The following is a 26,808-nucleotide window of genomic DNA, read 5'->3' as shown; positions in this document are numbered from 1 at the left end:
CTCTGGTTCCCAAGCTCTACAACTCTCATAGTTATCTTCCTATGAGCCTATCTAAGCTCTCAACAATTTCTATAGCTTCTTTTTAAGCTCTCAACATGTCCTACAGCTACCCTCACACAGCCCAACCTTGTAAATATTGTAAATAGCATTCTACAGTTGATGTGTGTATGTAAAGCGTATTTACATTTTCTTAAAATGTTTGTATGTAACTGTTTCCACACCTAACACATATCTGTTTTCCTCAAAAGAAACTGTGTGATCCCAACCTTCAAGCTTAATGAATTTATTAACTATGCATGATATTGAATGCATTTATGAGTAACTATTCTACATAAGATCTTTAATATTAACTATCATTTGCATCTAAATTGTATAATGCATCTTGGAGCTTTTCTCCCCGGGCCTCCACTGAAAATGGGTCAATTCGGCCCAGTGGATTTCCCCAGTAATCAAACTGCAAATAAATACATAAATAAATAAATTATGCTGGCAAATTTACCTGAATGCTATATGTATCCAGGTTTAAATGATGCAACATCTATAGCAAGCATTTTAAAGTTGCATGCCAGCTACAGCAAAAGATGATTTTGGTGTTTTGCAAGGTTAAACTGCTTATAGTTTTGAAGGCAAGTTCTTTTTAAGAGTGTAGTCATGTGACAGTCAGAGCTTATAAAGCACCTTCACATGGTGATTTTAAAATGGATCTGAAGAAGTGTTAATGTTATATACTGCAAATTAAAGTGCGTATCCTTTTTTTAAACCGTTTTTTTTAACAGTATTATTAAATTGCAGGCAATTGTTGCCTTGATAAGATTTTATCATTGCGATGCTGACTTGTGCTGCAGTTTGGTTCATTTGTGTATTTGGATATACACTATTCTCTCTTAGGTGTGCCTTCTTTGTCTCCTTCTTTCTGAACTCCTTATTTCTTTCGATAACCTGGATTTCTGTATTCCACCACTATTGACTTTGCTTATGTACCTTCATTCCACGTGTTGCTCAGCCACATAACATGGCTCAGACACATGTCTTTTCTATAGTCCTCATGAATGCTGTTTTGAGGCACTGCCATTCTACTTCATCTCCCATCTATTTCTTCTTCTTCTCCTTCCTGAGGTGCTACAGCCCTGGGTATTTCATTTGTCTCCTGTGCTTTTGATCCAGTCAACTTTCAGGTTTTCAGCCTAGTCTGTCTTAACCTCAGACCACAGCTTTCAGGTGATTGTGGCCACCAGCGGTTTATGCTGGGTGGTGACAGCTCCAGTGGGGATTACTTGCAATCTCTGATTCTAACCCAGCATCATTTCCTTTCTAAGAGACAGTCTACCTGAGTTGCATATTGGCCATTCTTTATGTGATCTTGTGACTCTGTCTCTTGCTGAACCATATGCCCTTTGCTAGAGAGAAATCTAGAATATTCGCTTCTTCTTTATTTATGTTATCCCCCCAATGTGGACTCAGTCAGTCCTCATATCTTGTTCTGTATATCCTGATATGAAAATTTAAGTCCCACTTTATTAGGGCCAATTCATTTTGTCTTGCTTTATCTAATAAGTAAAGTAACTGCTACTTGAATGCATTCTTTTCCTCACAGTTACAATCATTTGGAGTGGCGCAGTGGTGCAGTGGTTAACATTATCACCTCACAGCAAGAGGATATCCGGTTTGATTCTCGACAAGGGTGCTTTCTGTGTGGAGTCTGTATGTCCTCCCTGCATTCACATGGGTTTCCTGAAGGTACTCCAGTTGCCTCCCACATTCTAAAGAAATGCATTTGGACATTTCTCCCCAGGCCTCCACTGAAAATAGACTCTGTCCTAGTTAGACTTTCCCGGTCAACAAATGTTAAATAAAATAAGTAAATAAAATAACATAAATAAATAAACATGTTAGGGAAAAGGGTGAGATGATGAATAGTGCTCCATCCAGTGGACTCTGCTTTTCAAGTTTCTGTCTGCTAGTATCCCTCACTGTCTTCAGAAGACTCTGTCTCACTACACCATTTCTAGTATCTCTTCACTCTAAATAGTAGATTTTAGACTCCAAACCAAGTGGGTCAGTTATGCTGGGAAGACAGGCTGCCTGTCCTGCTCCATACCATTCTATTGTCCACATTCAGGCTGCATCTTGTCAGTAAGCTTATAATCAGTGTAGCAGTCCTTAGCTTATAATCAGTGAAGCAGTCCTTAGCTTAATCAGTGTAGCAGTCCTTAGCTTATAATCAGTGTAGCAGTCCTTAGCTTATAATCACTGTAGCAGTCCTTAGCTTAATCAGTGCAGCAGTCCTTAGCTTATAATCAGTGTAGCAGTCCTTAGCTTATAATCAGTGTAGCAGTCCTTAGCTTAATCAGAGCAACAGTCCTTAGCTTATTCAGTGTAGCAGTCCTTAGCTTATAATCAGTGTAGCAGTCCTTAGCTTATAATCAGTGTAGCAGTCCCTAGCTTAATCAGTGTAGCAGTCCTTAGCTTATAATCAGTGTAGCAGTCCTTAGCTTATAATCAGTGTAGCAGTCCTTAGCTTAATCAGTGTAGCAGTCCTTAGCTTATAATCAGTGTAGCAGTTCTTAGCTTAATCAGTGTAGCGGTCCTTAGCTTATAATCAGTGTAGCAGTCCTTAGCTTAATTAGTGTAGCAGTCCTTAGCTTATAATCAGTGTAGCAGTCCTTAGCTTAATCAGTGTAGCAGTCCTTAGCTTATAATCAGTGTAGCAGTCCTTAGCTTAATCAGTGTAGCAGTCCTTAGCTTATAATCAGTGTAGCAGTCCTTAGCTTAATCAGTGTAGCAGTCCTTAGCTTATAATCAGTGTAGCAGTCCTTAGCTTAATCAGTGTAGCAGTCCTTAGCTTATAATCAGTGTAGCAGTCCTTAGCTTAATCAGTGTAGCAGTCCTTAGCATATAATCAGTGTAGCAGTCTTTAGCTTAATCAGTGTAGCAGTCCTTAGCTTATAATCAGTGTAGCAGTCCTTAGCTTATAATCAGTGTAGCAGTCCTTAGCTTAATCAGTGCAGCAGTCCTTAGCTTATAATCAGTGTAGCAGTGCTTAGCTTAATCAGTGTAGCAGTCCTTAGCTTATAATCAGTGTAGCAGTCCTTAGCTTATAATCAGTGCAGCAGTCTTTAGCTTAATCAGTGTTGCAGTCCTTAGCTTATAACCAGTGTAGCAGTCCTTAGCTTAATCAGTGAAGCAGTCCTTAGCTTATAATCAGTGTAGCAGTCCTTAGCTTAATCAGTGTAGCAGTCCTTAGCTTATAATCAGTGTAGCAGTCCTTAGCTTAATTAGTGTAGCAGTCCTTAGCTTATAATCAGTGTAGCAGTCCTTAGCTTAATCAGTGTAGCAGTCCTTAGCTTATAATCAGTGTAGCAGTCCTTAGCTTAATCAGTGTAGCAGTCCATAACTTATAATCATTGTAGCAGTCCTTAGCTTATAATCAGTGTAGCAGTCCTTAGCTTAATCAGTGTAGCAGTCCTTAGCTTATAATCAGTGTAGCAGTCCTTAGCTTAATCAGTGTAGCAGTCCTTAGCTTATAATCAGTGTAGCAGTCCTTAGCTTAATCAGTGTAGCAGTCCTTAGCTTATAATCAGTGTAGCAGTCCTTAGCTTAATCAGTGTAGCAGTCCTTAGCTTATAATCAGTGTAGCAGTCCTTAGCTTATAATCAGTGTAGCAGTCCTTAGCTTATAATCAGTGTAGCAGTCCTTAGCTTATAATCAGTGTAGCAGTCCTTAGCTTAATCAGTGTAGCAGTCCTTAGCTTATAATCAGTGTAGCAGTCCTTAGCTTAATCAGTGTAGCAGTCCTTAGCTTATAATCAGTGTAGCAGTCCTTAGCATAATCAGTGCAGTAGTCCTTAGCTTATAATCAGTGTAGCAGTCCTTAGCTTAATCAGTGTAGCAGTCCTTAGCTTATAATCAGTGTAGCAGTCCTTAGCTTAATCAGTGTAGCAGTCCTTAGCTTATACTCAGTGTAGCAGTCCTTAGCTTAATCAGTGTAGCAGTCCTAAGCTTATAATCAGTGTAGCAGTCCTAAGCTTAATCAGTGTAGCAGTCCTAAGCTTAATATGTGTAGCAGTCCTTAGCTTATAATCAGTGTAGCAGTCCTTAGCTTGTAATCAGTGTAGCAGTCCTTAGCTTATAATCAGTGTAGCAGTCCTTAGCTTAATCAGTGTAGCACTCCTTAGCATATAATCAGTGTAGCAGTCCTTAGCTTAATCAGTGTAGCAGTTCTTAGCTTATAATCAGTGTAGCAGTCCTTAGCTTAATCAGTGCAGCAGTCCTTAGCTTATAATCAGTGTAGCAGTCCTTACCTTAATCAGTGTAGCAGTCCTTAGCTTATAATCAGTGTAGCAGACCTTAGCTTATAATCAGTGCAGCAGTCCTTAGCTTAATCAGTGTAGCAGTCCATAGCTTATAATCAGTGTAGCAGTCCTTAGCTTATAATCAGTGTAGCAGTCCTTAGCTTAATCAGTGTAGCAGTCCTTAGGTTATAATCAGTGTAGCAGTCCTTAGCTTAATCAGTGTAGCAGTCCTTAGCTTATAATCAGTGTAGCAGTCCTTAATCAGTGTAGCAGTCCTTAGCTTATAATCAGTGTAGCAGTCCTTAGCTTAATCAGTGTAGCAGTCCTTAGCTTATAATCAGTGTAGCAGTCCTTAGCTTATAATCAGTGTAGCAGTCCTTAGCTTAATCAGTGCAGCAGTCCTTAGCTTATAATCAGTGTAGCAGTCCTTAGCTTAATCAGTGTAACAGTCCTTAGCTTATAATCAGTGTAGCAGTCCTTAGCTTATAATCAGTGCAGCAGTCCTTAGCTTAATCAGTGTAGCAGTCCATAGCTTATAATCAGTGTAGCAGTCCTTAGCTTAATCAGTGTAGCAGTCCTTAGCTTATAATCAGTGTAGCAGTCCTTAGCTTATAATCAGTGTAGCAGTCCTTAGCGTAATCAGTGTAGCAGTCCTTAGCTTATAATCAGTGTAGCAGTCTTTAGCTTAATCAGTGTAGCAGCCCTTAGCTTATAATCAGTGTAGCAGTCCTTAGCTTAATCAGTGTAGCAGTCCTTAGCTTATAATCAGTGTAGCAGTCCTTAGCTTAATCAGTGTAGCAGTCCTTAGCTTATAATCAGTGTAGCAGTCCTTAGCTTAATCAGTGTAGCAGTCCTTAGCTTATAATCAGTGTAGCAGTCCTTAGCTTAATCAGTGTAGCAGTCCATAGCATATTATCAGTGTAGCAGTCTTTAGCTTAATCAGTGTAGCAGTCCTTAGCTTATAATCAGTGTAGCAGTCCTTAGCTTAATCAGTGCAGCAGTCCTTAGCTTATAATCAGTGTAGCAGTCCTTAGCTTAATCAGTGTAGCAGTCCTTAGCTTATAATCAGTGTAGCAGTCATTAGCTTATAATCAGTGCAGCAGTCTTTACCTTAATCAGTGTAGCAGTCCTTAGCTTATAATCAGTGTAGCAGTCCTTAGCTTAATCAGTGTAGCAGTCCTTAGCTTATAATCAGTGTAGCAGTCCTTAGCTTAATCAGTGTAGCAGTCCTTAGCTTATAATCAGTGTACCAGTCCTTAGCTTAATTAGTGTCGCAGTCCTTAGCTTATAATCAGTGCAGCAGTCCTTAGCTTAATCAGTGTAGCAGTCCTTAGCTTATAATCAGTGTAGCAGTCCTTAGCTTAATCAGTGTAGCAGTCTTTAGCTTATAATCAGTGTAGCAGTCCTTAGCTTATAATCAGTGTAGCAGTCCTTAGCTTAATCAGTGTAGCAGTCCTTAGCTTATAATCAGTGTAGCAGTCCTTAGCTTAATCAGTGTAGCAGTCCTTAGCTTATAATCAGTGTAGCAGTCCTTAGCTTAATCAGTGTAGCAGTCCTTAGCTTATAATCAGTGTAGCAGTCCTTAGCTTAATCAGTGTAGTAGTCCTTAGCTTATAATCAGTGTAGCAGTCCTTAGCTTAATCAGTGTAGCAGTCCTTAGCTTATAATCAGTGTAGCAGTTCTTACCTTAATCAGTGTAGCAGTCCTTAGCTTATAATCAGTGAAGCAGTCCTTAGCTTAATCAGTGTAGCAGTCCTTAGCTTATAATCAGTGTAGCAGTCCTTAGCTTAATCAGAGCAGCAGTCCTTAGCTTATTCAGTGTAGCAGTCCATAGCTTATAATCAGTGTAGCAGTCCTTAGCTTATAATCAGTGTAGCTGTCCTTAGCTTATAATCAGTGTAGCAGTCATTAGCTTAAAATCAGTGCAGCAATCCTTAGCTTAATCAGTGTAGCAGTCCTTAGCTTATAATCAGTGTAGCAGTCCTTAGCTTAATCAGTGTAGCAGTCCTTATCTTATAATCAGTGTAGCAGTCCTTAGCTTAATCAGTGTAGCAGTCCTTAGCTTATAATCAGTGTAGCAGTCCTTAGCTTAATCAATGTAGCAGTCCCTAGCTTATAATCAGTGTAGCAGTCCTTAGCTTAATCAGTGTAGCAGTCCTTAGCTTATAGTCAGTGTAGCAGTCCTTAGCTTAATCAGTGTAGCAGTCCTTAGCTTATAATCAGTGTAGCAGTTCTTAGCTTAATCAGTGTAGCAGTCCTTAGCTTATAATCAGTGTAGCAGTCCTTAGCTTAATCAGTGTAGCAGTCCTTAGCTTATAATCAGTGTAGCAGTCCTTAGCTTAATCAGAGCAGCAGTCCTTAGCTTATTCAGTGTAGCAGTCCTTAGCTTATAATCAGTGTAGCAGTCCTTAGCTTATAATCAGTGTAGCTGTCCTTAGCTTATAATCAGTGTAGCAGTCATTAGCTTATAATCAGTGCAGCAATCCTTAGCTTAATCAGTGTAGCAGTCCTTAGCTTATAATCAGTGTAGCAGTCCTTAACTTAATCAGTGTAGCAGTCCTTAGCTTATAATCAGTGTAGCAGTCCTTAGCTTAATCATTGTAGCAGTCCTTAGCTTATAATCAGTGTAGCAGTCCTTAGCTTAATCAGTGTAGCAGTCCTTAGCTTATAATCAGTGTAGCAGTCCTTAGCTTAATCAGTGTAGCAGTCCTTAGCTTATAATCAGTGTAGCAGTCTTTAGCTTAATCAATCAGTGTAGCAGTCCTTAGCTTAATCAGTGTAGCAGTCCTTAGCTTATAATCAGTGTAGCAGTCCTTAGCTTGTAATCAGTCTAGCAGTCCTTAGCTTATAATCAGTGTAGCAGTCCTTAGCTTAATCAGTGTAGCAGTCCTTAGCATATAATCAGTGTAGCAGTCCTTAGCTTAATCAGTGTAGCAGTCCTTAGCTTATAATCAGTGTAGCAGTCCTTAGCTTATAATCAGTGTAGCAGTCCTTAGCTTAATCATTGCAGCAGTCCTTAGCTTATAATCAGTGTAGCAGTCCTTAGCTTAATCAGTGTAGCAGTCCTTAGCTTATAATCAGTGTAGCAGTCCTTAGCTTATAATCAGTGCAGCAGTCCTTAGCTTAATCAGTGTAGCAGTCCATAGCTTATAATCAGTGTAGCAGTCCTTAGCTTATAATCAGTGTAGCAGTCCTTTGCTTAATCAGTGTAGCAGTCCTTAGCTTATAATCAGTGTAGCAGTCCTTAGCTTAATCAGTGTAGCAGTCCTTAGCTTATAATCAGTATAGCAGTCCTTAGTTTAATCAGTGTCGCAGTCCTTAGCTTATAATCAGTGTAGCAGTCCTTAGCTTGTAATCAGTGTAGCAGTCCTTAGCTTATAATCAGTGTAGCAGTCCTTAGCTTAATCAGTGTAGCAGTCCTTAGCTTATAATCAGTGTAGCAGTCCTTAGCTTATAATCAGTGTAGCAGTCCTTAGCTTATAATCAGTGTAGCAGTCCTTAGCTTAATCAGTGTAGCAGTCCTTAGCTTATAATCAGTGTAGCAGTCCTTAGCTTATAATCAGTGTAGCAGTCCTTAGCTTATAATCAGTGTAGCAGTCCTTAGCTTAATCAGTGTAGCAGTCCTTAGCTTATAATCAGTGTAGCAGTCCTTAGCTTATAATCAGTGTAGCAGTCCTTAGCTTAATCAGTGTAGCAGTCCTTAGCTTATAATCAGTGTAGCAGTCCTTAGCTTAATCAGTGTAGCAGTCCTTAGCTTATAATCAGTGTAGCAGTCCTTAGCTTAATCAGTGTAGCAGTCCTTAGCTTATAATCAGTGTAGCAGTCCTTGGCTTAATCAGTGTAGCAGTCCTTAGCTTATAATCAGTGTAGCAGTCCTTAGCTTATAATCAGTGTAGCAGTCCTTAGCTTAATCAGTGTAGCAGTCCTTAGCTTATAATCAGTGTAGCAGTCCTTAGCTTAATCAGTGTAGCAGTCCTTAGCTTATAATCAGTGTAGCAGTCGTTAGCTTATAATCAGTGAAGCAGTCCTTAGCTTAATCAGTGTAGCAGTCCTTAGCTTATAATCAGTGTAGCAGTCCTTAGCTTAATCAGTGTAGCAGTCCTTAGCTTGTAATCAGTGTAGCTGTCCTTAGCTTAATCAGTGTAGCAGTCCTTAGCTTATAATCAGTGTAGCAGTCCTTAGCTTATAATCAGTGTAGCAGTCCTTAGCTTAATCAGTGTAGCAGTCCTTAGCTTATAATCATTGTAGCAGTCCTTAGCTTATTTTTAACAGATTGATCATTTTTATGTTTAGCTTTCATTTAACTGAGCTATCTGAAGTAACCCAAGTTGGGCTACTAGACAATGGTGGATGAGTAGCTTATTGCACTAGGGCTACTGGGCTTGAAGGCGGGTACATACTGGCAAATAGGATTATTATGGATCTCTAGTGTAGGTTACATTAGGCTGGGACTTCAACCCATTTAACACCAGCAAATACCCATATACCCATTCTTGGTGGCATTAGTCAACATTACCAAATCACCTAGAGCTGAACTTTACACCACTGAGTGGCTAACCCTGACACAGTGTGCAGTCCATTATGCTTGAGTTGTACTTATTTGCTCAAGCTGTTCAAAGCTGCACTGCTCTGCTGTGATACTGGAAAAAGATAATGCTTATTTTCAACTGTTTCTGCACTTTTGTTTTACTGTATATCTGTGTAATCTGTGCAACTGCTTTTTAGTCTCCTTTTTTGTCTGTCAGAGCTGAATATCTGTTATTGTTTGTGACGTTTAGAGCTTGTAGTGAAATCCTTTGTCTGGAGAAGCCTAGCTGTTTTCTTTGTGGCAGAAAGAATCCATCTAGTTTGATCTAGCTAAAGGCATTCCTGAAACACTGTTATTTTTGATAGGATAATTGGGCTGGTTTCTGTTTTTCTGACTTTAATAGCCAGTGATTAAACCAGTTGTACTTATTTGCTCAAGCTGTTCAAAGCTGCAGTGCTTTGCTGTGGTACTGGAAAATGATAAGTGCTTATTTTCAACTATATCTGCACTTACTTTTTACTGTATATCTGTGTAACTGTTTTTTTGTACCACCCACCTGCTCAAGTGTTGTGGTTGTCTTAAGTCTTGGTGGCTTTGAGTTGCCCACCTCTTGTATACACTCACCCCAGTCACATTACATCAGTTCATTCTACTGTTTATAGTGAGAACTTAGTAAAGGCCCACCCCTTTAGCTTCTGAACCTTGAATTATCTCATTATCTTCTGTTTCTTCACTTTCTACCAAAAAAAAAAAAAAAAAATCTGCACCTCTATCTATTTCATTTTGCTGCTTGTGCTTAGGAGTTCAACCGCATTTAGTTTGCCATATTTATTATTGTTTGTTGCTAGCCTAGGGTTACCATAATTCTTTGTATGTGAAAGAGGATGTATATGAGCCAATCAAAAATGCGCACAGCAGACCCTCTTCTGTTCAGTGTGGAACATCAAGCAGTTCCGCATTGAACAGAGCTCCACTTTTTGATTGGCTCATATACCGGTATACGAGCCAATCAAAAATGCGCACAGTGGACCCTCTTCTGTTCATTGCAGAACATCAAGCAGTTCTGCATTGAACAGAGCTCCGTTTTTTGATTGGCTCGTATACCGGTATACGAGCCAATCAAAAAAAAGAACAAAGCGGAGAAAAAACTCCGAAATAGGGATGTCTGCTTTTTGAAAATTCTGTGATTTGTCTGGGTTTTAAAACCCGGACAAATCAAAACATTTTCAAAAACAGCCTGGACAGGAGCCCGAAAAAGAGGACGTGTCCGGGGAAACCTGGACGTATGGTAACCTTATGCTAGCCTCACTAAATTGATGACAGTATTCTACTGAAATGCTGCTTTATTAGTTCTGTCTGCTACTGCTGTGATTTGTGAGTTACTGCTCCAAAGCAATCTACTGATTAACTATATTTCATTGCTATCTACTGCAATTCATTACAGTTTACCTGCATTTTACTGCATTTTGTTGCTGTTTAACTGTATTTTTTCATACTGCAATTTCTATTCTTTTGACTATACGTGATTAATCTGTGCTTCATTGTGAGTTTTTTCTGAGTTCTTAACCTTAAACTTGAGTAGCATAGTCTAGATACAGGTCTGTGGTATCCAGATCTTCAGCTGCATGGTTTTTAGCCATTTTTTAGGTATTCCAGCTACAAGTTTTCCCTTAGTAGCACTTGTGTTATCATCTAGTAGTACTACTCATAGACCTTCCTCCCTTTACCCTCTTAGCTCTTTCAGTTTCTGACAAATATGGATGGACAAATTCCTACATTTTCTCCTGCCATTCTGGTCTATATGGGCATTCTGAGACTGTTTAGCAACTGCCTCATGTACATGAACAACCCTCTACTACTAGCACATAGGAACACAATTTGTGAGTGATGCAAATACATCAAGCACCTAGTGTCATCGCCCTCTCCCCCACAAACCAGTATATCTGGCACTGAGAAGGTTAGCAAAACCTACACAACACACTCCCACATATGCAGAGGCCTTCAACAAAAGCATATCCAAACAAATGAGACCCCCCCCAAGGTATAAACGCATGCAAACTCCCCTGCCCACACACCATGCACCACACATAGTCATTACACCTGTCTCACAGCCACTAAAGCCTAAACATAAAACCAGCATATTAGTCATAAGAGACTCCATTGTGAGACACACAGATGTGCCCCTCAACAGGTTGGATAAGGAGAAAGTCACAGTTAGTTGTTTGTCGGGTGCCAGAATCTGCCATATCGCCATTGGACTCAAATCTCTCAAGAGGTACTGTTATGACTCTGTCATAGTACATGTTGGAGTGAATGACTTGAGACGTACCTCCCTGGACTATATGAAGAGAGACATGATCAAGCTCACTGAATGTGTGTCCCAGGCAGGTATGTCCCTAACCTTAAGCTGCATTCTACTGTCACCTAGAATGATGCCTCAATACAAATAGAAAATGATTGACTTTAACAACAGGCTTAGTTTCTGTTGTAATTCAAAGGGGATCCAGTACCTGACAGCCTGGGAAGACATGATTGACAAGCCACAATGCTTTGCCAAAGATGGGCTGCATCTGTCTCTCTTGGGCTTCAGGCTCCTGGCAAAGGCTCTTGCCTCTCCCATAGTGCCTTTTTTAGGCAATGCCATGAGGTCAAAACTACCGACATAAAAATTTCATCAAAACGTAAATTGAAGGTCATGCTGCTAAACACTAGGAGTCTAAACATGAAACTGCACTCATTGAAACATTCTTAACCCTAGAAGAAGCTGACATTTGTGCAGTCACAGAAACCTGGTTCAAAGCTGTGGAGAGCACCCCAGCCTTACCAAGTTACTCATCCCATCATACATTCAGACCCCAAGCTGTGGGCAGCAAAACAAAAGGAGGCAGAGCTGCAACATATATAAAAGACATGCACACCTCTATGCTGGTCAAACAGTATGATGCACAGGAAATACTCCAGGTGCAGTTAACAATTGGCAAGACCCCTATTCAAATCATAGCTAACTACAGGCCTCCAACTCTGACTCAAGATGCTCACTCCACCTGTCTGGACCTTTTAGAATCTATCTAGAGTCAGTCCTTAACCATGATCCTGGGTTACTTTAACTATCCAGCCATAGACTGGAAGAAATACTCATGCCAAAACACAAATGTGCAGAGATTCCTTGATTACACCAAAGCATATGCCTTGGACCAGTTGGTTGACACCCCGACAAAAGGTGAAAATATCTTGCACTTGGTATTAACCAACATGAGTAACCACTGCAGCATCCCTGCAGTGTCATCATCCCTGGTAAGAACCGACCACAAAGCAGTCACTTTCCAAGTCACCATCTCCACCGACCCGCCCCAGCTAGGGTCAAACAAAAAAAAGTTCTCCAAAGCTGATTACAACCTTCTGACAGAAGGTATAAACAGCTTTACAGCCCCCTCCCCCTCCACAGAAACTGGCACATATGTCCAAACTTACACCAAAGTACTATATGAGCATTTATATAGGTGCATGGAATCAGTAATACCAGACAGGATGAAATCCTCCTCCTCAAGGAAGAGTAAACAAGTCTGGTCAACATCTACAATAAACAAACTCTATAATAAAAGGAAAATATTGCTGTCCAAGACCAAGAAGAGCAGGTGTCTAATTGGAAGCAATCTCTCCTTAGCCTGAACAATCAAATAAGAGCACTAGTGAAATCCTCCAAAGCAAACTTTGAGTCCAAACTGGCCACATCTACTAAAGACATGCAATTCTTCACATGTCTGCAATCTCAAGGGAAGCACCCAGCTCTGCTCAGAAGTGGTGGTCAAGGACACCACATACACAAACCCTATAGATATAGCCAACCTGCTGGCAGTCAGGTTCAGTGAAAACTTCAACCTCTGTCCCCCCATCAGTAAAACAGGACAACCCCAGTACCTGTCCCCCTCCCCTTATCTCTAGAGAGCAAGTCATTACTGCCCTCTCAAAGGCAAAACATACAGCCTTCATGGGACCCAATAACATCCCAGGCTGCATCCTACATGAACTCAGGCAGGAACTTGCAGCACCATTAGGCACCCTATTCAACCAAAGCCTGAGTACCAGCTTCATCCCAGCTGAGTGGAGGACAGCTACTGTCATCACTTTGCACAAAGGTGGAGCATCCACCGATCCAGGAAATTATAGACCCATCAGCCTAACTAACCTGATCTGCAAGGCCATGGGGCAGCTTTTGATACTATTCCCCACTCAGGTATAATAGATAAACTCTCTCAACTAGGAATCAATCCATATGTTACCAGATGGGTAGCAAACTGGCTTACTGACAGAACTCACCTAGTCAAAATAGGGGAAGCCACCTCAAGTAGTAGATCCATAACAAGTGGTGTACCCCAGGGATCGGTCTTGGAGCCTCTGCTGTTTGGGATATACTTATCATAGGTGCAGGCGAAATCTAGTGGGCTATGGCTGACCAAGTTTGTAGATGGCTGCAAGCTGGGTGCTGTCATCCATTCCCCTAGTGATGTGGACAGCAAGAAGGTCTCACCCAAACAAATAACTAGTGCCAGAAACATGGACTTAAACTGAATGCAAAAAAGCATCATCATCCCTTTTGGGAACAATGATGTCCCAACAAAGTATCACATTGATAATAACGCACTAAGCACGCAATCAGTTGTGAGGGACTTGGAAACCCAGGTTGATACCAAACTGACTTTTGACCACCATATTGCCTCCATTATACAGAAATCTTTCTACATGGCCCACCTCATTAGTAAGGGTATCTCATCCAGGAACAAGGTGGTCATAACATCCCTGTATTCTTCCCTTATAAGACCAAGTATTGAATACAATGCCCCTTTTGGCATGTACCTTGCAAAGCACATGCAGCAGCTGAAGAAACCACAGAAATTCCTCACCCAGAGAATCCACAGCCTCAAACATTTACCCTACATAGATAGCTTAAAAGCCCTATCCTTCTACTTAATCTCCTACAGAGTCCTCAGAGGTGACCTCTGTCTGGCATTCAAAGCAATCTCAGACCCGCCCTGATGGGACTGCTGCATATCCAAAAGTCAAACTCCACTCAAAGAACCCACACGCAAGACCTCAACCTGGTCTGTGACATCAATAGGACTTGCTGACAGGACAGATTTGTGTCCCAGAGACTCCCCTTTTGTGGAATAGACTCCAGCTCCACTTAAAGCAGAGTACCTCATTAAATCTTTTTAAGCACAACCTGGATAACTGGATGGGGAACATAAAATACATCCCTGGGATTCCACCTATGCCCCTGCTGGACAGTGGCATAGGGTGCTGACTTATTGGAACATGGGCTAAATTCTTGGCTAGGATTGTAAGGGCCTCAGGGCCAATAGCCTAGTAACTTCCTATGATCCTATATACAGGGGATACTCCACTCCACATGCAGTCCATTATCCATGTTTTCCTATACAGAGGATACTGAACACCACATGCAGTCCATTATCCATGTTTTCCTATACAGAGGATACTGCACACCACATGCAGTCCATTATCCATGTTTTCCTATACAGAGTATACTGCACCCCACATGCAGTCTACTATCCATGTTTTCCTGTAGAGAGGATACTGCACTCCACATGCAGTCCACTATCCAAGTTTCCTATACAGAGGATACTGCACTCCACATGCAGTCCATTATCCATGTTTTCCTATACAGAGGATACTGCACACCACATGCAGTCCATTATCCATGTTTTCCTATACAGAGGATACTGCACTCCACATGCAGTCCACTATCCATGGTTTCCTATACAGAGGATACTGCACTCCACATGCAGTCCATTATCCATGGTTTCCTATACAGAGGATACTGCACTTCACATGCAGTTCATTATCCATGTTTTCCTATACAGAGGATACCGCGCTCCAAATGCAGACCATTATCCATGTTTTTCTATACAGAGAATTCTGCACTCCACATGCAGTCAATTATCCATGTTTTCCTATACAGAGGATACTGTGCTCCATATGCAGTCCATTATCCATGTTTTCCTATACAGAGTATACTGCACTCCACATGCAGTCCACTATCCATGTTTTCCTGTACAGAGAATTATGCGCTCCACATGCAGTCCATTATCCATGTTTTCCTATACAGAGGATACTGCATACCACATGCAGTCCATTATCCATGTTTTCCTATACAATGTATACTGCACTCCACATGCAGTCCACTATCCATGTTTTCCTGTACAGAGGATACTGCACTCCACATGCAGCCCACTATCCAAGTTTTCTATGCAGTGGATACTGCACACCAGATGCAGTCCATTATCCACATTTTCCTATACAGAGGATACTGCACACCACATGCAGTCCATTATCCATGTTTTCCTATACAGAGAATTCTGCACTCCACATGCAGTCCATTATCCATGTTTTCCTATACAGAGGATACTGACTCCACATGTAGTCCATTGCCCATTTTTTCCTATGAAGTAGATACTGCACTCCACATGCAGTACATTATCCATGTTTTCCTATACAGAGGATACTGCACTCCACAGGCAGTCCATTGTCCATGCTTTCCTATACAGAGGATACTGCATACCACATGCAGTCCATTATCCATGTTTTCCTATACAGAGGATACTGCACTCCACAGGCAGTCCATTGTCCATGCTTTCCTATACAGAGGATACTGCACTCCACATGTAGTCCATTGTCCATTTTTTCCTATGCAGAGGATACTGCACTCCACATAAAGTCCATTGTCCATGTTTTCCTATACAGAGGATACTGCACTCCACATACAGTCCATTACCCATGGTTTCCTATACAGAGGATACTGCACTGTACATGCAGTCCATTATCCATGTTTCCTATACAGATGATACTGCACTCTACATAAAGTCCATTGTCCATGTTTTCCTATACAGAGCATATTGCACTCCACATGCAGTCTATTGTCCATGTTTTCCTATACAGAGGATATTCCACTCCACATACTGTCCATTATCCTTGTTTTCCTATACAGAGGATACTGCACTCCACATGCAGTCCATTATCCTTGTTTTCCTATACAGAGGATACTGCACTCCACAGTTGCTGCCTGAAGTGGTTGGTCTACACAATTTTTACCTTGATCGGCAGCACCTAGATTTTACTCAGCTTCCAATCACTCTGTTCAGTTTTGGGCATGATCTGTTGGTATTCTATATTCAACTGAGGATACTGGGTTTGAACCTAGCACCTTCCAAGGTGGAAACACATAGCATGCTTTTGGGAGTTGGAAGGAACCCCACACAGACATTGGGAAAACATGCAAACTCCACAGAAGCAGCAATTGGAGATACAGTGCCTATATTCTATGACACTAGACTATCACACTAACTAACTAACTAACTAACTAACTAACTAACTAACTAACTAACTAACTAACTAACTAATGTACTAACTTACTAACATCATACCCATCACTAGTCATGCCATTCTAATTCACACAAGCATAGTCCTTAGAATCATATATTAGCAAACCAAACTGAAGTACTTTTTCACTGATACTACCCTGAGGTTTCCTTTTGTTTAAACATACACTTGTTTTAATAATAAGTTGGAATTTTTTAATACCTTTTCTAATTTAAAGAAATGCTCTGGTCTATAATTCTTTTAACAAAGATAACTAGCATTCCTGTCTATTGCTTAAAATTCGGTATTTTGAAATTCAGCATTGTAAGCTTACATTATAATAATACTCAGGCAAATGAGTTTTCAGTATTATGAAAATTCGAGATTGTGCTCTTGGTATATATATATATATATATATATATATATATATATATATATATATATATATATATATATATATATATATATATATATATATATATATATATACGGGAGTGCTACAGAATCCTGAAAGACCAAAATCCTGAGACCAAAATCCTGAAAGTTCAACATCTTGAAAATTCAAAATCCTGATAACACACAGGATACCAGCACTTACTATACTCCAGCACAAGTACATATAGAAATAAATAAAACACAAACCATATTACTCTTCTCCAAGTATAAGTTTCTGCATCCCCCAGGGGCTGCACCCCCCACACCCCCTGCTACTTAAATATATCAACTCCGAGATTGCACTTAGTGTACTGAAGTGCAGTCTTGGAGTTGTCATATTTAAGAAGCAGGGGGTGTGGGGGCACAGCTTCCCACATGGGGGGGTGCAGAGGGGCTTGCCCCCTGCATATACTTGAAGGGTAATATGTTTCTCTATGTACTTATGCTGGAATATAGTAAGCGTTGGTATCCTGTGAGTTTTCAGGATTTTGAGTTTTCAAGAGTTTGATTTTTCAGGATTTTGAACTTTCAGGATTTTGGTCTTCAGGATTTTGGTCTTTCAGGATTCTGTAGCGCTCCTATATATATATATATATATATATATATATATATATATATATATATATATATATATATATATGTGTGTGTGTGTGTGTGTGTGTGTGTGTGTGTGTGAGTGTGTGTGTGTGTGTGTGTGTGTGTGTGTGTGTGTGTGTGCATATATATACATATGTGTGTATATATATATATATATATATACATACATATATATATATATATATATATATATATATATATATATATATATATATATATATAGAGAGAGAGAGAGAGAGTCCACAAAATCCAGCACTCGAAAATAGACTTACTGCACAAAGCCCTTTGATCTCCAAAAATAGGGCAAAAGAAAATACGACCAAACACTAAAATAACTGAGTAAAAGTTTTTACTGCAGAACAGAAGTCTTGGCTATAACTCAGCAGCAACAATCTGGCTGTTACACTGACCAGTTTCCCCCCCTGGTGTCATCAGTGTGAATATATGCAACCCTGACCCAAAAACCCTTATATAGTGACACACCAAATGACACATAAAAATATAAAGATACAAAAGCATGTAATAAAGTGCTACATATTACTAATGGAAAATGAAGTCACAACAAACTACTAAAACATAAGATATTCAGCAAATACCTAAGTAGATCAAATAATTTTAAAACAACATATATTATTTATTTTTTACCAGTGATCATTTAAACCAGGTTTATATAGGGAACCCAAATTTACTATCCACATTCTTTCTTTTTTTTATCTGAGGTCATGTTTAGTCAAATCAGACAGACCGCTGCTTCTTACTACATCTATACCAACAAACAGAAACTGTGCAGACACATGCTCCAACTTATGTTTATAAATACGCACATGCACACACACACACACACACACACACACACACACACACACACACTCACACACACACACCCACACACACACACACACACACACACGCACACACATGCACACATGCACTACACACACACACACACACACACACACACACACACACACACACACACACACACACACACACACACACACACACACACACACACACCTATAATCTATCTATATGGTGCTGTCCCTTAACATATCCATCCAAACCAATCAGAAAGCTACCTTTGCCACAAAGAGGGAACCAAGGCAAATTATTTCAGAGGGACTTGACAGCATTCCTCAGATTCTCAATGGGGGAAATACCTGGTTCCCTCATTGAGGGATGTCAGTGGTTGGAGACTCCTCATTTAGTGCAAGCTCTTCATCTTTTAAGAAAAATCAGAAGGCTAAGTATACACCCCCTTCTATCAGGGCTCCTCAGAAGGAGTGCTATGATTTTTCTCAAGGACTGTTTGAAGCTTTGGTCCCACTTACGTCCCCTCATTTCTTTTCTCACGCCACTCCCCTTACTTTTTCTCTGCTTTGAAGAGACATAGGGATACTTCTTCAAGTGTGGAAGAGTCTGTTTCTGAGGGGAGTTACTCACCTGCCAAGCGTGAGTACAAAGAGAAGCAGTAACATAGCGAGAGGGTCAATTGCCCTAGGTCCAAAGTGTTAGGAGGTAGCGCTCAGCTGATGCCAATCTTTAATGCAATACCATCTTTTAAAAGCCAGTATTGCATTTGCAGTCAAACCTAAGCACTGTAGTGTGCCATTCATTTATTTATTTATTCATTTGACATTTGTTAATCTGGTTGGTCTGACTGGGCAAGATGTCGTTTTTCAGCAGAGACTTGAGGAGAACAGCTCCATTACAAATTTAGCAATACAATGATAAATACAAAAACATAATTAAAAGTGTGATTAAACTGTATACAGAGTAACTAAAGTGTTACAAAAACAAAGAAAAGACATTTTAGTAAATCTTAGGTATTTTACACTAAAATTTGAAAGTCAAAGGATTAAAACAAATTTGAGATCAGAGAGTTCAGTACGACATTCATTGTATTAAAGTGCATTAGGAGGAGTAAGGAACTTGAGGAGAAGCTGCAGTGGAGATTAGAGGGAAATTAGTGGTGAAGGAAGACTGAAGGGGGGAAACTGGCCATTTGAAAGGGGGGCAGTAGTTGATCAGGAAGAAATATTCGAGGTTAGAGTTAAATACAGAGATAAGATGAGGTCGAAAAGGAAAAGGCAGACTTATCCGAATGAGAGAGAGGCGGGGGGGGGTGTTCAAGTTGGGTCATTGCAGGAGCAGATCCAAGAGGTGTACAGGAATTCCTTTAATGCTATTTTAAAACTGTGGGTGTTATCAAATGTGCATATAAGTAGAGGAAGTTTGTTCCAGGCAGAGGTGACCGAGTAGCTATAGTGTATCTTACCAATGGATTTGTTAGGTTTGGAGATGCACAATAGGAGTTTGGTCAGAGCTACGTAGGTTACGCTTAGGGATATAGGAGGAGATAAGTGAATGAAAGCGCTAACATCATTGTCCGCTTGTGGTCATTTGGAATCTACAGGACTGTGCTTTTTTTGGTTTTGGTTTGTGCAAAATTGGAGGTGATGGAGAGTGCTGTTTAGTATTTTTACTACCATACAGTTCCTGAGCCTTTCCTAATGGCAGCAGAGTCTTCTAGTCAAGAAAGTTTATTAAATCTAACGACAATGGTTCTGAAGATTTCTTCAACATGATTGGTCAGGAAGCAGTCTAATAAGCTTAATGGTTATGGTGCAAGATCCAAGTATAATGGCGTATCACAACAACACGCTGAGGCAAGCAAGTTTGTTACAAACAAGGAAGGAGAAAATGTTACAAACGAGCAAGAAGAACCGGCTCAGGGTAGCGTTTGGGATTATCTTTGCAAAAGAAATGTAAACCCGTTCAGTACAGTAACAGACATAAGAGACAACAACAATGTAAGTAACATGCCTAATGAGAATCTGTATATGAACATCGTAAATTGCAAAAAAGCGATTTTTGATTTAGAGAAATACATGTATAAACATGTGACTGTTGACTTAGAAATCTTATATTTAAGTGAATGTATAAAACAGAAAACAGTGCCGCAGGGGTTACGGACTGCTAAATTTCTGAATTGTGTTGTTCCGGGAGATGAATTAAGTAAAACTTTAATTGAGTTATATAACCAAACTGGTTTAACCATGATGGGCATCTTGGTATCGCATTACACCAAAGAAATGAACAAAATAAAAGAAACTATCAGAAGTATGGATGAGAAAATCAGACGTTTTGGCTGTTTTAGAGAATTTTTGGAACTCTACAATAGCCTAGAGGCCAAAGTGGAAAGGCATAGAGCTACAATAATTTCAAGAAAACAGTCAAAACTAAAGAAGACATAAATTCTTATAGGTCAAATCGAGTGTATATTGCGTTTGACAATACACAAGTCACACGCAGTACAAATGATAGAGACATGGTTACCAGGCAAGGTGTTACTCAAGGCACTGGTAATAATGACAGCAGGGTTCCAGTACCAACATTCGAAAGAAATTTAGAGAGTACACCAACTACTAGTAACAACAATGCGAATGACGAGTTTGTACAAAAAGATTCTTTAGTGGTGGATCAAAATACAACCGATAATGACAATAGACTAAGCTACGCACAAGTAGCATGTACAGAGAATAACAACATTGGTTGTGATGATGGCCCTTTCATGATGAAAGGGCCAGGAAAGAAAAGGACTACAAAGTGGTACAATACAACACAATACAAAGGGAAAGGGAAAGGGAAAAACAGAAAAAAGTGGTAAATGAAGAAACCGCTGATGATTACAGCTTGGACATAGTCAATTTATCAGACACGACTTTATCTGTAGAACTGACAAATGTGTTAAAGAAAGGATTTTCATTTATTCCAGCTGTAAAAATGAATATTGGGAAATTGTTGGTTGATTTCAGATTATATCTAAGAAAATTAAACCTTAGTTATATTATGCATGACATTCTGAAAACTACAGATATGAATTTAGGTAGTAAATTTTGTAAACCTAGCACTTTCAACCCTCCCTTACAAACTACATTACACACTTTTTTGTCCACATGTGAAAAAGAATTCAGAAAAATTAACAATGATAATTGTTCTGATAATCTTACTATAAAAGAACATCAAGCTCTTAGAGATTTAAGTAACAACAGTAAATATAGAACAATGAGAGCAGATAAAGGATGAAAAATCGTTGCCATGAATACATCAGATTATGAAAAGGCAATAGAAAATATGCTCAATGACAAAACTGTTTATCAGCGTGTCACTAGTGGAGAGATAAAAAAGAGTTACAACAAGATAGACTTAACACTTTTTGACATGTTCAGCCAAGGAGAGTTAGACAATGAAAATTATTTATTTGTTCAAGTTGAACATCTGAAGGTAGCTACACTTTTTGGGATTCCGAAAATTCAAACAGATAGTAAAAATCCTCCATTTAGACCAATTATTTCGGCAAAGAATTCCAAAACCGAATACATTTCTGTTTGGTTAGACCAAATATTGAATCCTGTTGTTCAACAATCTAGATACTATTTAAGAGATTCTTGGCATCTGTTAGAAATATTAAGAGATTATAAAATACCAGGAGATACAATTAACTTTGGGACTTTAGATGTCAAGTCTCTTTATACTTCAGTTGAAAAAGAGGTAGGCATAGAATACCTCAGAGAATATTTGACAAACCATACTGACTTCACTGGAGTGAAAATAAACACTATATGTAACATGATGGAGTTGGTATTAGCAAATAATTATTTCAAGTTCAATAAGGTTTTTTAGAAACAGACATCTGGTGTAGCTATGGGGGCAAGGGTTGCACCATCCTTTGCAAATTTGGTGATGGCAAATTGGGAACACAAATTTCTTGAACAACATCCGAGTTTTGGAAAAGTACAAATCTATTTTAGATTTATTGACGACTTGTTTTTCATTTGGAAAGGAAACCAGGAAGAATTTAAAAGTTTGTTACAGGATTTAAATACCACCACAGAATTTTTAGAATTTAAATTAAGTAGTTTTGGAGAGTCTATAAACTACTTGGATTTAAATATTCAAATAGACAAAGCAAAAAATAGTTTTGTAAGTAAAATATATAGAAAACCGGTTTTTGCAAACCAATATTTGCATAGGGACAGCGCCCACCCGCAACATATGAAAAATGGAGTTATAAAAGGGCAACTGATTCGTTTAAGTAGGCTGACATCAGATGAGGACATTTATATGGAAGAAGTGCAGTTACTTAGAGGTCTGTTTGTTTCCAGAGGATATGATACAAAATGAATACAAAAGATAGAAAAAGAAGTATTGTTCTTAAGAAAAGGGGTAGCATCTCCTATTTTACATTCTTTAGATATACTAATAGGACCAATGCAGTATATAATGGAATCTACACACGATACAAATAAGGACTATAGGATAGCTTTTCCACTTCCTACAGTTAATGAAATGTGGTATATTAAAAATATCATAGAAAATAATTGGAAAATCATCTTAGGAAATAAAGATTTGGCGGACAGATTGGGATTTTCACCTAACTTTACATATAAGACAGTTTTAAGTATCAAATCTATGTTAGAAGTAGGAAATAAAGAAACTGCCAACACAATGATGTTAAGAAGTAATAAAAAAGGTACTTATGCATGTCATAATTGTAAGCAATGTAGGTTCATTACAAATTCTTCATTCATTACTCTTAGTCATTACAACATTACATTGTGGGCAAACGAGTACTATAATTGTAATAGTGAGCAGGTGGTTTACATGGCAATATGTTCATCCTGCAATAGTTACTATATAGGAAAGACAATAAGAAATTTGAAGCAAAGAATTTATGAACACAATTTGGCAATCAAGAAGAAAGATAAGACCAATGTGTTAGCCAGACATGCATTAATATGTACAGACTTTAAAAAGTTTGTATTTTTTGTATTAGAAAAAATAGAAAAAGATTTTTTAAATGGAGATACAAATAACACATTGAAATGTAAAGAGGCTTATTGACAGTTGTATTTAGGTGCAGACAGTGCACCTGGTCTCAACGAGACTATAAATATAAAATGTTTTTTTAAAATACAAACATTGATCAAGTACAATAGTATTTAAAGTATGTATAATATATTTTTTTATTGTGATTTTTATCAATTATAATGGAATGTCTTAAGCATTTTTGTACATAAATATGTTGGTGCATTTGAAATAAGTTATGTCATTTCCTGTTATGTAGATATATAAGGAAGTTTAGGGGAGAGGTAGTTTTTGTTTCTGAGGAAGTTCACATATTAAAAGTGAATGAAAGCGCTAACATCATTGTCCGCTTGTGATCATTTGGAATCTACAGGACTGTGCTTTTTCTGGTTTTGGTTTGTGCAAAATTGGAGGTGTTGGAGAGTGCTGCTTAGAAGATAAGATTAGTCAGAGATGGACAAAGAAGTGGATGGTGAAGGATAGAGTGGGCCATATTCAGTTGTGGCAGGAAGATTTGGTGTTGGAGTTCAAGCCAGTGAAGTTTTTTCAGGGAAAGACACTGGTGTGTTCGATAAGGGTGATTACTGGCAAATCATGCTATTTTATTATAGGTGTGTTCAAGCTTGGTAGTCAGATTCTTTTGTAGGTGGGTGAATAAAGCGGAGGCATACAGAAGTGTGGGAAGTAGGTATGCTTGCGCTAAGGACAGTTTAGATTCTGGAGTTAGGAATCTTTTGTTCCTGTATAACAGTCCAAGTTTTTGGTGAGTTTTTTATACAGTTATTAATGTGAATGTCAAATTTAAGTTCATCATCAATGTAAACTCCAAGGAGTTTAGTATGTGATTTAACTTTAATTGAAGTGTTATTTAGAGAAGAGACGGAGAAGGAGGTTTTGAGATTTAGGTAGGAAGAGTAAAAGTTTAGTTTTGTTAGGGTTATGTAGTAATTGATTAGCAGTGAGACATTTTTCCACTGAATGCAGAGATTCTTCAGTGAGGGAAAGAAGATGAGGAGTATTGTCAGATGTAGAAATGATAGTTGAGTCATCAGCATATTGAACCAGAGTGGAGTGAAGACAGGAAAGGGAGAGGTTGTTAGCAAATATGTTGAATAAGAGGGGCCCAAGGATGGAGCCTTGTGGCACTCCGGTATGAACAGAGGAAAGAGGAGGAGGAAGAGAGACATTTAACAGATTGTAGCCGATCAGATAGATAACTAGTGAACCAGTTAAGAGAGGAGCTACAGAGGTTAAGGGAGGAAAGTTTGGAGAGAAGGAGTTGATGGGAAACAGTATCAAAAGCTTTACAGAGGTCAAGGAACAGTCAAGAGACTAACTTGTTATTATCAAGAGATGAGGCAATTGAATGAGTAAAAGATATAAGGGCAGTAGTAGTGCTGTGATGAGGTCTGAAGCCATGTTGTGTGGGGGTGAGGAGGTTTTCTTGGGTGAGATAAGAAATGAGCTGTCTGTGTACACATTTTTCGAGAAGTTTAGAAAGGGGGAAAGAATACCAATGGGCCTAATGTTTAAAAGGTCAGTGGAGTTTCCTCCTTCGTGTGGGGACGAAATGTCATTTTTTTTTCCAGACAGCAGGGACAAGACCTTCCTTAACTGAGTGATTGATGAGTATGGAGACAGGGTAGACAATAGAGGAGGCTGCTAAGTTAAGATAGTAAGGTGGAAGGTTGTCAGCGAAGGGGGGAACAAGGTTTAAGTTTATTAAGAAACATTCAGATAGTTGAAGTGGGAATGGGTTTAATGGAGAAAGGAGTGGAATGAAGAGGTGGTGGGGTATCAGGGGTAAAGGTAGCATTGGGTTTAAATAAATTCTGTATGTAGTTAATGAAGAAGGAATTCAGAAGAGTGGCTGTTTCAATAGGAGAAGTGTCAGGAAAAGGATTGAGGGAAGAGGAGTTACCAGGGTATAGAATCTTGTTGATAGTGGACCAGAAGTTTTTGGGGTTGGTATGAGGGTTTTTTTGGCGGCTGGGGTAAAAAGTTTTTTTGTCAAGGCAGATTTGTGTTTTAGCATGGTTTCTAAGTTCCCTATAGAGCAGGAGAGTTGAGGTAGCTTTGTGCTTATTCCGGGATTTCCAGTCACTGTCCCTTTTCTGCATGGGGGAGAGACTGTCTTTGGTAATCCATGGAGCATATTTAGATTTAACCCTTATTTTTCTGATAGGGGCCATGGAGTTGAGTATGTTTAGAAATAAGGTGTTTGTGACCTAAATTGTAGCAACTGCTTTCTGCATCGTAGCATTCAGTTTGCTACAGTTTAAAAGAAAAAAAAAATTTTTTTTTTAACTAAAACATGAGCGCTGTAGCTCTCCATTCAGGCAGGGTATAAACTGTAACAACTGTTTGTTATATTTGTAGTAAGCAATTTGCTACAGTTTAAATAGAAGAAATGATTTCTGTTTGCTACAATTCTAACTAACGGATTACTACAGTTTAAAAGAAGAAGAAACTCTTTCTTTTTGTTATAAAATAAAAAAATGTTAAGAGACGGATGGGGGCAGGACACAGAAACAGGACCTGAAAAGCTGGGGTGGGGGAGTGGGGTCATGCATCTGGCCACCTGGGTTGTGTGAAGTTATTTTTTTTATTTTTATTGTTTTGCTGGGAAGGGGAGGAATATATCTAACTGTAATAAGCCAATAATTTACAATGTAGAGATTGGTGTATTACAGTGAAGTGCTTTTTTTTTTTTGCTCTTCACTTGAAGAGTTGACAGGGTGGGATGCTGGTTCATAGTACCAGCCCAGTATGCTGATTGAACTAGCTAAGCTTCTGAAGAGAAGGACATTGTCTCCAGATTCACTCTTGGATGAGCTTTCCTTTTAAAATATAATGTTAAAGATGATGCAACATTTTCAATGGGAAAGCAAGCAGGTGTCAGACATGCAGAAATGATATTACTATCTTATGTATATGGGAGGCCCAGAGCCATCCACCATCCCTCCTGTTCTTGAGGCATTGCAAGATATTTTTGTCATGGCTTGTATGAACTCTGAAACGCAACCTTCTATCTTCCAAGAAGTCTGACAAATTTTGTAAAGTACCAAACTCCCTGAAATGCTTGTATAAGAACCCCTCATGTGACCCAGCTGTCATTACACTGGAATCTGATAGCCCTACTACATTTCTGCCTCCTGCCAATGTCCTTCCTAATGACAAAGACAGTAAGGCTATGCACAGGTATGGAAAATGGTATATACCACCTCTACACTTTGCTATCAGACATGTATGAATAGGTATCTTTTGTCCTTGTTTGGAGACCGTGCTAAGCTTTCTTTTGAGATGCCTGATTCCTAGAACATGTACTCTGCTGCTTCTATGCTAAATTCTGCTACCCAGGTAGCCAAACATTCATTTAAATGCAGCTATGATACAGCTGATGCCTTTTACAGAGCAGCTGTACCTGGTTCTGTTTTTATTTCCATGGAATCAATAGAGTAACCTTATCTGTTCTATTCTGAGGACATTGTCAAGGCATTAGACTTCAATCTCATCTCAAGGATGTTAATATTAAAATTCTAGATGCTCCTCTGCAGAGGGATTATCTCTTTGGTCCTCCTGCAGCTAACATTTTCAAGAATAGTTAAGAGAGAGGAAAAAATATACAAGACTTTAAGGAAATCTTTTTCCTTCCTGCTCACAACCTTCAAAGTGTCTATCCTTCTAAAGCTTGGATAAAGCTAGTCTTTTT

Source organism: Protopterus annectens, chromosome 11.part0 (genome assembly GCF_019279795.1).
Source record: "Protopterus annectens isolate FY-2018-M chromosome 11.part0, PAN1.0, whole genome shotgun sequence".
Classification (NCBI taxonomy): domain Eukaryota; kingdom Metazoa; phylum Chordata; order Ceratodontiformes; family Protopteridae; genus Protopterus; species Protopterus annectens.
Note: the sequence above shows the minus strand (reverse complement) of the source record.